This window comes from Ooceraea biroi, chromosome 3 (genome assembly GCF_003672135.1).
Source record: "Ooceraea biroi isolate clonal line C1 chromosome 3, Obir_v5.4, whole genome shotgun sequence".
Classification (NCBI taxonomy): Eukaryota; Metazoa; Arthropoda; class Insecta; order Hymenoptera; family Formicidae; genus Ooceraea; species Ooceraea biroi.
The window spans coordinates 4910403-4925060 of record NC_039508.1 but is presented as its reverse complement, the minus strand read 5'-3'; the positions used below and the strand labels follow the sequence as shown (position 1 = coordinate 4925060).

Below are 14658 nucleotides of genomic sequence, written 5' to 3'. Positions count from 1 at the left end.
TTGTGTAGCTATGCCATATATGTACATCACTATGTCATTCTTACACAGATCTAAAAAGAAAAACCAACAATAAATAATACCAAGAGACTGGGTGTTTGTAATAGTTCAAAGATATAGTGTACCTTTATAAACTCCTCCAACTCTAACCAAAGTAGTACAAAGAGATTTATATCTGACAGTCAATTAATTCTTTCTTCATCTTTCACGTCTATTAAGCTGACATAGCCACTTTAGCACAATCAAATAAAACATTCATAGAAATTTAGTGTTCTTTTGTTGCTAATTTGTTGCACTATTCCGGATTTTGTTGCTGTAACCATTTCTTAAAACACAGTGGCTGTGCTAGCTTAAGTTTAAAGTTAGCACAGCCATATTAAACAAATTTTTTTTAATAAAAAACAAGGCATAATTATTTAGTGCTATTTTGTTACTAATTTGTTGCTTCACTCACAAATTTGTTGCACCACCCTTATCATCGGAACACTACCCTTAACTATTGCGCATTTAGCACAACATCCTAGAACTCGAATTTCAGGAAAAATTACGACGGATTATGTCATTTCGATTTTGTTGCTTTACATTTTCATCAATCCCGATTTTGTTGCTCCACCCCTATGAGCAGAAAGCCACCTCTAGTTACACCTACCCAGCACAACACATTATAACTCAAATTTCAGGAACAATTACGACGGATTATGTCATTTCGATTTTGTTGCTTTACTTTTGATAGCTGTAGTCGAATTGGACCCCTATTAAGTTGGACCTCCCCCCCCCCAGCGCAAATCAAGTTCGGACCTATCAAAAAATTTAGTGCTATTTAGGTGCTAATTAGTTGCTCTAATCCCAATTGTGTTGCTCAAACCGTTTAGCAGGAAATCGCATTTAAAGTGGGGGGGGGGCAGCTTGCCAGTAAGTTGGACCCCCCCATAACGAAAACAATATAAACAATGGTTTTACAAACAAAACAACTAAACTAGATTTAATTGCTATTTAGTTGCTCTAAGATAGCGCAAAAGAATTTTCGCAATATAACACAATTAACGAAATCACCATATACTCATCACCGCACCGCGGCGCGTCATTGCCATTCACAACAAATCCTCTTAAACTCATTAAAATAGTTAGTTGCTCGCATGTACTTGGTACCAAAATAATCTAAAGGCAACGTACTATCGAAATACATCAATATCCGAATTTGTTGCTAACTCTAACACGTGGAAAAACATTAGTTTATCACGGACGCTCGAGCCGCGCTGCAAGTTTCTTCAACCGACGTTTACAGAATTAGTTGCTCGCATTCTTTTGGTCTCAAATTGTTCCTTGCATCACGGGCTATCGAAATATGTCAATATCTGAATTTGTTGCTAATTGCAAAGCGACAAAATAACCGCCTATACGGTCGCGCGCGGTCACGCGTTACACTTAACTTCAAGATGGTGTAGATTGTTCAAAGAATTAGTTGCTCGAATGATTTTGGTCTTAAATTGTTCCTCACATCAAGGGCTATCGAAATATATCCATAACTGAATTTGTTGCTAACTGCAAAGAGATAATTAGCAACAAAAGAGCACTAAATTTCTATGAATGTTTTATTTGATTGTGCTAAAGTGGCTGTGTCAACTTAATAGACGTTCATCTTTCGTTACGTAATACTTATTTTGCAAACAATATACAAGAATGAGAGGAAGTTTTTAACTGAATTGTGTAATGATTTCTATTATTTGTTCTGTGGATCATGTGTTTCATATGCAATTTAGACAAGAATCTTATTATATTATAATTGAGATAAAGAACAAATTAGATGTTAAGATCATTCACATTTTTATTTTGTGTGTTAATTAAGAATGACAAAAATTATATTTTTCTATAACTGCTGAGATATCACCATTCGATTGTGTAGTTGTGTCATATACCTCACTATACTATTGTCACACAGATCTAAAAACTAAAACAACCAAGAATGTAGAAAAATTCTATAAAAGTTACTTTAATAAAAAAGGTATTAACAGGCTGTTCATATATAACATGTTCTAAGCACATAATATACCTGTGTAAACCATTTTAACCGTTTAACTTGCAAAAGAAGGGCCAACAACGAGCAGGTTCAGGTGCAGCTTTAGCCATGATACCAGTAGGAATAATGATTCCTAGCAACAAGAGGAGGACAACGAAATGCAAAGGCACCTTCATGTTTTATAAGATGGCAAAGATTGTCGATCTAGATTTTCTTCACGACTAATGAAGAAAGAAATATCGGCTTGCTATATATAGCACGAAACTGTCATCAAAACTTATAGATATTCTAGTTACTTCCGTAAACAGAAAAATATTTTTGATAATGATATATATATATATATATATATATATATATATAAATTACTGTTCCTTTTCCTACGAATTATTGAATTGTAATTAGAGTTTTTGAGAATCTTAATCTTAATACAAGGTCATATACAAGGAAATTTATATCTGAGAGTTAATTGTCTCTTCATCTTTCGTTACATGATACTTATTTTCCGAACAATACACAAGAATGAGAGAAATTTTTTAGCTATTTACAGTATATTTTCTGTGGATCATGGTAAGTATTTCATGTGTATTTTAGACAAGAATTGTAGATGAAATGTGTATTATATGTAATCCATAAAAGAGGTATAATATAATCCATTTATGCAAAAGTAATGGTGGATGTATGACATCCAGATTTTATTTAATTTTTATGACTTATATACATGCGAGAACAACTGATTCTATTTTATATTGACTTGTAGATTATAGCACTAATATAGTAGAGTAGTGGTAATAATAGTCATAGTCAAAGAAGTCGTAACAAATAAATAGAAATAAAACAATTGCAAGGAACGAAGATATAGAAAAAAAGATACTGTGCTACTTGTTCAGAAGTTAATTTTTCCAATTTTCTTTTCTTATCTCTTATTTTTCTGTATCTTTAGCATGATACAGAAAATTATATCTTGCCATGATACAGCGGAAGCTGAAGAAAGTCTCAACTGTCAGATATAAATGCCACATTAAGTTCTTCAGGAAGTAATTATAATCGAATGATCCGTGGAAATAATCCAATGACTCATAAACAGCAACTTATCGATTTTTACAACTTGCATATTCTGTTTATAGGAACTATTTATTAACTTTAACTGTTTAGTGAGACACAACAAGACGAAAAGATAAAAGAAAAAGGACGCGAGCCTGATCGAGCGATTGGTACAGCGTGAAATCCGATCGACTGTCGTCATGACAATCGGAAACGCGATTGAAAATATTTACGAGGATGTGAACGTCAAGGCGCATCATCCGGCGAAAGGATCGTCCGTTTCCTGCGACATTCGAGACAGGTATATCCGTTCCGAGCCTTTTGCGTCTGACCAGGCTCGATTGATCGATTTTCTACCTCCGACCGGTGTACATTTGACACAATGCGACTCGACTTTAATATATCGCCGATATTACCAGCTTGCGGAAACGGGACGAAAAGGCCAACATGGCGGCAGGATTCAGGAAAAAGCACATAAAAAAGGAAGAAGAAGCGAGAAACACGGACATGAAGGGACCGCCGGAAGTCGCGTGAGTTCCGAGCTAGCGGTACTTCGAAAAATAAGCGGATGAAGCGTAATATCGACGGACGAGCGGCTTTCCGAAACCCTCAATTCCGCTAACTGGCTCGGTCCGCTGCGGCGAATTGCAAACTATCGTTAAGCGATATCGACTATTTGCATTTCCGTTGCTCGTATATCGTGCACCTACGTAGGTACGTACGTTCGTTACGCAATGCGCGACATGCGAAAAATCGCTTTTAATCGCCGGAAGCTCGAGGAGAGAGAGAGAGAGCGCTATAAAATGTAAATAACCAATTAAACGGCGATGCTGTATTTAAATGATGTCGGAGCATGCAAAGCTACCGGAGAAGCCCAGCTTAGGGATTACTCGTCCTTAAATTATTTTCCGTACCAATTCTCCGTCTCTCTTGGTAATCGTAAGCCAGCTGCACCGTGCATGAATAAATAAGATGCTTAGCGCTGTTTAACGACGAGAGGAAACTACATTCTACTTTAAGAAAAGTTACCGCCGGACACTATTAACAGTGGATGACGTGCGCGCTACTGCTCATGCTGAGATCAGTTGCTCGCAGATTTGTTTCCTTGATTCTTAATTGTCCTTATGTAAAATAAGAAATCCATCTATCTAACAACATTCTGTGATCAACAACGCAGATTAGTTAATCGCGATAATAAGTCTGATGATCAAACTGTGTCGAATTGGTCTTTCTTTCTCCACTTGATCATTTATACGTTCACACGCACAGCTAGACTTGTTGAATTCGCTGGCGCAGAAAACCGCGTTGCGACTCATTCACCGCCAAAAAGTCGTCTACCCCTATTTCCCGCGTCTGTCCTGTGCGTCTACTTAGCCGCAAAGAACCCTCTGTGGCGACGTGGGCTTGATTTCAATTAAGCCACGCCAACTCCACCGAGACATCCCTTTTTCCCGGTTTCCCGGCAGTCGATGTGTGCATTCAGCGTGTTGAAAGAAGTTTACTTCCGACGTCGTCGCAAAAATTTTATCCCGCCTATTTCGCTCGCTGATGAGAACGCGACATGAGGATGAAAAATGAAAAATAACAGCTGGATCAAGATATGAATCGAGACATATCAAAGAAACCATCACCTGGATAACGTCAATCGATAAAAATGAAGATATATAATCGAAAATTTAATTTCGATAAATTACAAAAGGTACATACAAAGGTACAAAGTTACAAAAGCTGCCGAACCGCGGAAGGATATACGTTTCGTAGAGCACATTGTTAAGTCTCGCTGATATCATTGGGTCAGCCGCAGCCTCCATTTATATAACGCAACGTCAGATAAACGGAAACCGATGTCAAGCGATGTTCAACGGAAGCTTCCGCGGTGCGTACGAGAGCACATCCAGGTAGACACGTACGTACTGTACAAACACGCACTCCGAATCCGTCGCAGGTAACGTAAAGAGATGTTTTCAGACAGAGAAGTCTCATGTAGTCCCGACGACGACGCCAATGTTATCTCGAGGCTCGTCGGGAGACTCGCGAGCTTCGTTTCCGCTGGAAAAATATTTATTCGACCGCGATGGAGAGAAGATCTCTCCCACGTACCTGCGGGGAACGTGCAGCGCGCAACCCCCGTGTGTGCCACGTCCATGTGTGTGTCCGTGCATACGTGTACACCGGCAGCCCTTTTGGGATTCGCCGGTAACGAGAAGTCTCAATCCGCTTGAAGCAGTGAGCGAACACGGCCTCGGCGGTCCGAAGGAACGCAAAGCGAACCGACGCTGAGTCTGCTTTCGCATGGAGAGCTTTTTGCGGGCGAGCTGCAAGACTGATATTGCGAGAAAGAATGTACTCGCGCGTGTATGCGATCGTACGCAAGCTTCGTCTTGCACATATGTGAACAGATACACCAAGGATACGCATGTGCCGGTTGCATCTCGCGCACTCACGCGTAAGTGCCGTAATTCCGAAATCATGAGCGAAGGTGGCACTCGAATGCTATGAGGATGTGCGCAGCATCCTCTATACTCTATACGTTTCGGTGAATATGGGTTTCAAGCGGTTCCAGTGTGCTTGGCGAACCATTTCATGGCGAGACGGGGATTACTGATATCTCCTTACTTAGCGTTTTATATTTAAATATATATAGATTATATTTTATTTGCAATAGAAAAAAGGCTAAAGAGCGCGACTGTCTCTTTTAAGCGTTCAAAAACTGATTAGACTCGTTAATATTCCGAACAATTTTTCTTTCGGATTCTCTCGAGACTTGTAAGTAGAAACTATTTCATTTGTTTGCTGAATTTTGCTAGTTAACTAAATTTTTAATTCAATGAATCGTGCTAATGTGTTGCAAGATGAAAAGCACGCTCGATTTGATTTCGATCGCTGGGAGGAATGGGTGCGAGAGTACAGTTGAGATTCGCGTTAATTACCAGCAATTTCGGCATTTCGCCGCTCTTTAAACACCGCCTTGGGAATTAAGCGCGACGTTATACAGCCGATAGCGAGAGAATGAACGGCGTGGGAGGAGCGGGCGGGATAGAGCGCTCGTTTCTTGCAGCCGTTTACAATTTATAATCCTATTACAGGATTTGCGCGATACTCACCGTGGCGCGCCACTCCAAGTCGGCAACGTCGAAAGCCCCCCTCAAAAGGTACCCGGGCTCTGAAATACAGAAAGAAGAGGAGCTTGAATACGTCGTAGGTGAGACAACCGTTAATTGTGGCTGCGTTAATTGCGCGGCTTATAATTATCACGATTGCGGCGAAATCCCAAACAAGGGCACCTTGCTTCGAAATATAATAATATTATATACGGCATCATATTTGTGGAGCTTTACGAAAAGATTCATTACGTTAACGAGTCTGGTACCCAAATCGCTTTATCAAGCTGTTTGTCACAAACATACGCAATTGTATAATCATTCAGAGTTACTTAATTTAGATGTCTGAAAAAAACAATACTCTTTATCGCATCGGGTTAAAGTTAAAGAAATTCAGGTAGCTAGGTGTTATGGAGGCGATTACGAAACGAGAGAAATAAGGTGGAATAACGAGGAGTAACGTTGTTAGCGGCCTCATTCGCGTGAGAAAAGAATGGCAGCATGTTAATTGATTTTTCATTCGACGAAGCTGCCGGAGGCTCTTCGATGTCTTCGTAGACGGAAAACGAGCGGCTTGCGGCGAAAAATCTTTCCGTGAAAACAGTCCGGCGCATCCGGCAACTGGCGGATTTGGAATCCTCTCACAGCGGAAATATTTCTCCGCTGGAATATTTAGCAATTCCAGGGCTGAATCGTAACCGGAACCGACGCGATGAAAATTCACGGGAAAAATCGTTCCTTTCGCCGGAGGAAACACGAGAGAAGTTCCTTCGAAAAACACATTGTAATTTCGCGCAAAACGTCGGGGCCGTTTTCTCGGGGCTGTAGCCGAGAGCGCACCTCATCAATAAGAGATCTTTTTCGAATGGGAAACGGCGGACGCGTACACGTCTCATTTAACTTGCAATAAGCAGGCACCGTCTCGCTGCAGCTCGCGTAAATGATAATTCATGCTTAAGCATAGCGTTGTTCATTTGAAGCAAGTCGCGGGCGAGCGAGAAGTTTCGGCAAAATTAATTTTCTCGCACGACCCCCCGTCCTCTTGTAGCTCCAAAACGGAAGTCACGAGGACTTGCCGAGAAGAGCCGGCAACTGAACGTGAGGCGCACGTGCAATTCATTTCGCTCATTCATTATAGATTTTAATACCAGTCGCGTCGGCATCTCATCATAAATTAAATCCCAACTAACGGAGAGAACTCCGACGGCATAGTCGAATGTCCGCGAGACACGATGCGGCCACAGTGGAAATGCCGGATCGTAATTTTTGGAATTGGATCCTCCTTGGTTCCCAAGCACGATACGAAGCCCGCTTTGTAGTCAATGAACTTTAATTCCCACGGCAGCTTTAATTTTAATCAAGTTTACGATAAGCAGAGATATATATTTCGAATACATATTTATATCGCGAGTCGGAAGTTGTGGCACGTATGTGTATGCAGCGCGCGCGCGTGTGCGTGTGTATGTGTAAATACCGCATATCGTAACACAGTTTAGCGTACGTGTACAATTTATGTAACACCCATAGCACAGTATAGTCGCGAAATTTCTTATACATTTAATAGCTCGCAACGCCGAGAACACGGCCGCGATAATTGTACGAGGGAACATCAAACAAGTTTGGCGCGTGATTGTAAAAGGGAAAAACACACGGATCGGAAAATTGGTAAATATTGCATGCTGCACCTATATGGAACTCGAGTCCGTCGGACACGATGCACGTAGGCTTCGTGTGTTCATGTGACTGTGACGTTCGCACACTCCCCGACATACCGGAGCATATCCCAGGAGGGCATACGAGGAGAGGCCATTAAGTGGCACCAGCCAGTTTTCCCGTCGTTTCTTCGCGATACCGTCGGCTGGCAATATATTTCCCTCCCTTTTAATTACACGCATTACTTACGCTCGTTAATTAGCCTCTAGTCGAGGATCAGAAAGCCGGGAGGGTGAACGGTAGACATCGGACGCAAGCCTCGAGAGTGCTACGCCCCCCCTTCGCGTGCCTGCAAGGAGGAGAGAAATCTCTCCTCGCTTAATTATAACGTCAATCTCGGTTTTTTTCGATAAATTGACGGAAATTAATGTTTATTAGGAATTGCAAAAACGACGGTGATCATGAGCAGGTAAGATAGAATGACTGCAAGCGAGGAGTTGTCAGCCTTGTGATCAAACATCTGCAAAAGTGACTTTGTGCATTAGTATATCTTATTATGAGTCTGATCGCGTGTGAGATCATTATATGTCTCGATAGCTATTAAACTTGTTGTTTTATTACTCGAGACGGTCTAGTTATTTACGGGTCCGGTTGCGATTCGTCTATTACAAAATTGTTTGAATTTCTACGAATGAATGTCGATACGCTAGAGTCAGCGTCGCATTCTCATCGAATCCCAGTCCGAATAAATCTGTAAGAATTTTTGTATTTGAAGGAAAGAGAATTTTATACTTTCAATTCAAAGAGAAAAAAGTCAGATGGGAGCAGAAAGAGAGAAAAAGAGAGAGCGACTCTTTCTCTCTCAAGCTTCTCTATAGTACTTTCCCTTCCAATTTTTCTATCGTCTCTGAAGAAGCCGGCTTCTCTGCCACGCTTTAAAACGTCAAGAAGCCGACGCTTTTCCCGAAGAAGCAGGACGAGAAGAAAGAAGAATAAAATCGTCGGTAAATCGTCAGCGGAAAATCGGTCCTCGCTGACTTTTATACGGCGACATTTCGCGGTGTATTACTATGATATGCCGAGCACCAGGTACGGACGGTTGAAAAGGGACTAAGGGCGAGGAGGCGAAGAGGAGGCACATTCTTCTATTTGCATCGGAGCTTGCTTCTCTCCTTTCTCCGCAGTCTCAATTACCGATGCGCCATTGTCGGCTGCTTCTTTCAATTTGCCGAATGGCACTCCGACGTATAGCTGGAGAATGTAGTAAGCTATTTATAAGAATGAACTATATCGATCGCGCCAAGGCGTTTGAGAATCGTACCAAATCAGTTCACCAAGTTCGTCAAGCGTTCGCTTTAACATAGTGCCTAATGATCACTAAAAGCACGGAATCAGCTAAAAAAAGCGTTCTCTATGATGATCCTCTCCATGCTCGGACAGACCAACGTTTTCATACCCTAATAAATGCATGATCTTTCACAATATTTCGCTAAAGTATCGCGGAAAGCATCCTAGTGTGCAATTCATGACTGTCTGTCGAAATTGCGAGTACGAGATATCGAGAGGATCCTCCAAGAAGACGCATGCACGCTGAATGCGAGAGCAAGGGCAGTCAGCGCTGATAATTTTCACAAGTTAGTCGATAAATTTCTTGTAAGGAGAGCTACGAGTCGTACTGTGAAAATCGTAAGCGCGGAGAGAAACGCCTGGATTTGACCGTATATCACAAAAGAGAGAGAGAGAGAGAGGGGGGGGGGCGCTCTACGAGAGGGAAAAAAACTTTACCACCCATTGCTAGGAAATATAGCACCCTACGGTACAGGAAGGATCCTGCAGCGAGCGCCGCATCGTGTGTGCATATAACTATTGGTTATATAGTACAAGTGACTGCACCGCGATAAAATATAAGCCGAGCCGGACCGGGCTATTTCGACATCCCGGGCGGAATGAAATATTATAATGTATCGGTCTTGTGATATATAGATTTCGCGGGAAAGCCGCGTCTCGCGATAGAGAGAAACGAGAAAACATCAGGAAATCCGATATAGCTGTTACAAAACGGTGGACCAAGACATTTCTATATCTTTGATCTCACAAGGAAAGGTTTGTAGGTGTTACACTCGGATTTCAAAAATTTTTTGCATGCAGGTAGGGAGGTCCTCAAATAGAAGAAAAATTAGAAAAGTAGCGGCCCAAATGCATATTTGCGCGCTATGTGCGCAATTTTCGATGTTAGGTTAATTACTCAAAAATGCTATTTCCAATCGAATTCTTTACATTTTTTATTTCACCTAATGCACAACGCTTTAAAAAGAAATCAAAACCAAAATTAAAACTGAAAGAATTAAAAACCTCCCTTGACTAGATCTTTTATGTCCTCGTTATGGATTCTGATCAAATCTATTTAAAGTCGCATACAATAAATCACGCAGAAAGAGCAAACTACGATTTGCGCAATGTACAATTATTCGAAATTGTGTGCATTGGCAGTTGCAGTAAAAAATTAAAAAAGTTACGATGCAAATACCATTTTTGAGCAATGGGCCTTTTATACGCACTGTGCTCGCGCGGCACGAGATTACATTAGACGCTCGTATTTTCTAAACACACGCGCGCGCACACACACAAGTACACACACGCACACAGAAGCACATACGCGCACGCACGCGCGCGCGCACACACACACACACACACACACAAAATTATTCAAAGCAATATAAATGTGCATTAGGTGAAGTAAAAAATGTAAAGAATTCGATTGGAAATAGCATTTTTGAGTAATTAACCTAACATCGAAAATTGCGCACGTAGCGCGCAAATATGCATTTGGGCCGCTACTTTTATTTTTTTCTTCTATTTGGAGACCTCCCTACCTGCATGCAAAAAATTTTTGAAATCCGAGTGTAACACCTAAAACCCTTCCCTTGTCAGATATAAAATCCATTAGATTCCAAATTCATCAAATTGCAAAGGAAATTTCTGTAAGTCTTAGTCCTGCAAGGAAGTACACGAAGACGAATGATGCGTGTATCTCTCATCTCCAGTTACTCGTGACATCGCATCCAGAGTTTGCCAGGAAAAAGCAGCGTCACGAGTCACATCTCCTGATCGCTTTTATTTTCATACGGCCCATTACAGAAATTATAAGCTGGATCATGCATCGAAATGAAGCTCAGCGGATGCGAAAGTGTGCCATCGGGTCGCAGCGACGGCTTCGCGTGGCGTACTTTTACCGAAGCTCGGTTTCACTTTTGCGCGGGGACTACGTCAGGGTCAACTCGCGCCGCTCGTCCGCGTCGCGCTCGCGCTCGCTCGCTCGCTCGCTTTCTCTCTCCGTGAACTTGAAATCGAATTATACACGCTTACGCAGCCAAGCGATTACGCAATTTGTCCTGATGCTCGACGTGCCGCCGATATCTGTTGGCGCGAGGCTGAAACCGCTGAAAACACTGCCGATTTCTCACGAATCTCTCGGCGGAAATAGCAGAATCTTGAATCTTTCATTCAGTTCAGTCCTTCAAGTTTCATCTTGACGGAATGATGTTATGGCTGATTAAATTATTCACGCCAAAAGTTATAAATTTGTAATAAAAGTATACCGTCTTGTAAAATTCTCGTCAAAGATAAATAGATGCTACGGAGTGCGAATACTGCGAATCAAGCTGCGAGATACGCGACTCGCACGTATAGCGGAATTGTTCCTCGACGCAAGGGTTGAACGTTGCAGATTCGATCTGAATGATTCCTGATAACATTTACGGGAACATCCAATTAGCTTGTATACGTACATACCGAGCCCGGTTAACGAATTACTTTGCCGCGCATCCCCGTGCCCTGAAGGAAATGAAGTCGAAGCGATGCCGGAAAATTGGAGATACGCGCGAGAGGAACGGAACCGGATTTATCGCTTAGGATCTCCCCGCCCGGGTCTCCGACGGTAATATCCGCTAGTGATTCAACTCGTCTCGGGGGTGTCTTCGGGGTACGGCAATAACAGAATAATCACTATTCCCCGGTGGAACGAGTACGGCCATTAAAACGCGGCTGGAGCGGCATTAATTATTATTAGCGACGCGCGCGCGACCGCGAGGGAGAAAGACTCGAGCCTCGCAATTTCGCGTCGCGAGAGAGAACAGCGAGAGCGGATCGATGATGACTCGTCTGTTTAGCTAATTTGATGATTCCCCCGTTTCTCAATTAATTCGTCGCCGTCATTCAACCTGCCGCCGTCGATTCGCATTACCCGCGGGACAGTTTCCGCCTCGACATTCCGTGTTCCCGCGTGTGCACCGCGCTGCAACGCCGCGAAGGACGACAGAAAAAGGCGCGCTTCATTTCCAAGGATTTCTGCCGTTTTCTGTGCCCTATTGTACACCCTTAAGCGCAACGAGCACCCGCGAAGCGTCATCCTGCCAGCTGCGAAATTGCCGGCACCGCACGCGCCAGTGGCCGCGCTAATTATGAGAACGAGATGAGTGTACGGTGAACAAAAAGAAAAAAAACAGAGAAAAAAGAATAAGAGAAAAAAGAGCGAGACAGAAGAAAGAAAGGGTCGAGGGTGAAAGATTCAAAGATCCCCCTGCTGAGTGCGCGCGTCCGCGGCGCGCACAATGCGCGGCGATTCCCACATCCCGACGTCGCGATATCGTGAATTCTCACGAGTGGAGAACGGAGAGTGCCGCGAGTGCGTTCACTCCGTGCTCGAGGAGTCGTCGGCCGTTACTCCCGACACATGGAACATCCTGTCGCGCGCTTGTCGATCACGCCTATTGATTATTTACCAATGGCGATCGGTATTGTGCAGCTCGTTGCGCGGGATCGAGATACGTCGTTCCATTGTCCCGCGTATGCCGCAGATAAACCGATTGCGTCTGCAGCTGACGTAAACACGTTTGTCCGCCCCTGGCAACTGTACTCCGTCCGCGCGCGCGCACGCCATCCGCAGTTTATCAGAGACGATTAGAATCGTTTTTCGCTATTATACGCCGCGTGACGTCATGATATGGACCGAGAGCACCCGTCCTCTTCGGTAACTGTCATCGGTTCCGTCGCTGTCAAATAACAAATATCGCGGTGCTATAGTTATAGATACGTGTCAGACCATTTATAAATAAATGTCTCTTGGGCCAAAATGATCTCAAATAGAGAAATATCTCGGGCAAACAATGCGGTTATGGCTCAAGCTTTTCAGTTCTCGCATATTTTGTTGTCAATCTCTGGTATACGGCGTCACGGTACACAAAGCCGCCAGAATTGAGGGGTGATCGTGTCCCTGTCAAGAGCTCGAGTAATCCGCTGGTGTAAGACGTGCACGCAGGGGTGCGATATTGGAAAGGAGCCTCGACGCCGAGGCGCGACAACGAGGTAAGCAACGTTCAGCGAAACACGTTAATCTCGTCGGTGTACATGAGCACCGGGGGTCGCTCGATAGCTTTTACGAGCTATCCTTGACTGCGATAATGGTGCTATTTATATGTAGAACTCGGTATTCTCACGGCGGTGTATGTAGTGCAGGACAAATGTGTGCACCTGCCGAAGCGTATCTTCAGGGAGCAGGACTCGCTCTAAAAGGCGACGTGCTATACAACGCAACTGAATGCACCGACACAATCGTGCGACGGATAACGACTTCTATAAAGCGCGTGGAGAGAGAGAGAGAACTTTTGGTGGCGGGAATGGAAAATGTCCCCCCTGAAAGAGCCACTTTACGATGCAATAGCACACTCGACAAAGAGCATAAGTACACCTCCCGCGAGACGATTCCGCGTTTCGCTTATGAATCAGAGATGCTGTAATGTAAGCTACTTAGCAGAAAATTGGAACAATCGACACCCGTTGCTCGAGGGATCTCAAGCGCATTGCGTTACCGTCCACTTCGATGATTAATCATTTTTAGGAGAATGCCCTTCCACGATCTTCAAAGTGAGGGTTAATAATTCTGTAACAAAATTTTGCGAAAGTGCGCTCCACACGCACACATTTTCTTGTTCCTTTTCCGTTTTTTTCTTCTGAAACACATCGGCGAACGGAAGCTGTACTCGCATTACCACCGGCGCGATATTACCTGGCGGCCATACATTTCAATAAACTAGGAACTCTCGGTAATGGAGATTGACAGTGGCAAACGTGCAATCGCACTCGTGCCCCGATCGACATAAGCGATTGCAACGCCGTGCACCCCCGATGCATTAACTGCAGCTGCTGCAGCATTTCTGCACAGGACGGGAACTGGAAGGCAGGATATTACATTATGCACATATGGGTCACATAAATACATCGATCTCATTAGTCGTCGATAACAATCGGGTCAATTCATCCGATCACCGTCAATGACAAAATTACTAAGTGGACACGGACAACATTTAATTATTCAGTGACCCAAATCAGAGCGTTCGCTGCATTTAATCCGGCTAATTTTCTCATAACAAATGTAAGTAGACCACGGCGACAACAGAACGCGAGTCACTAGAAAAATGGACACACACGTCGAATAAATGTTATATTATATAATAAATACTAATGTTCGGGTGAGATCGTTATGCTTTTATCGGATCAGTATTACGGCAGTAAAATGTGGTTGCGAATAACGACATGGAAATAATAAGCCTATTAACAAATGTACTGCTATCAATTAATCATTTATGACGACAGAAGCATTAATAGGACTTCACTCGTTTCGCCCATAATGGCTCATTAGTCGATCGGAACTACACGTCCGGCCGCGAAAAAAAGCACGAACAGCTTCCCGAACAGAGAAACCAGCTCACATCTGATTATCTCGTTAATGACGTCATTGGCAAGAGAATCGATGCGGCGATGTGCTGCTCCAATTAAGTTCCGGCTAATGAA

At 43.2% G+C, this 14658-nt stretch overlaps 1 protein-coding gene across 1 annotated transcript in view; it reads right to left on the bottom strand.

Moving 5' to 3' along the window:
- Window positions 1–14658, bottom strand: part of LOC105288120 (protein turtle) — a 227363-nt gene that overhangs the window by 183379 nt on the left and 29326 nt on the right. The window contains exon 2 of the mRNA XM_026968303.1: window positions 6160–6218. The gene's annotated coding sequence lies outside the window, so the exon portion shown is untranslated. The remainder of the gene's footprint in view (window positions 1–6159; window positions 6219–14658) is intronic.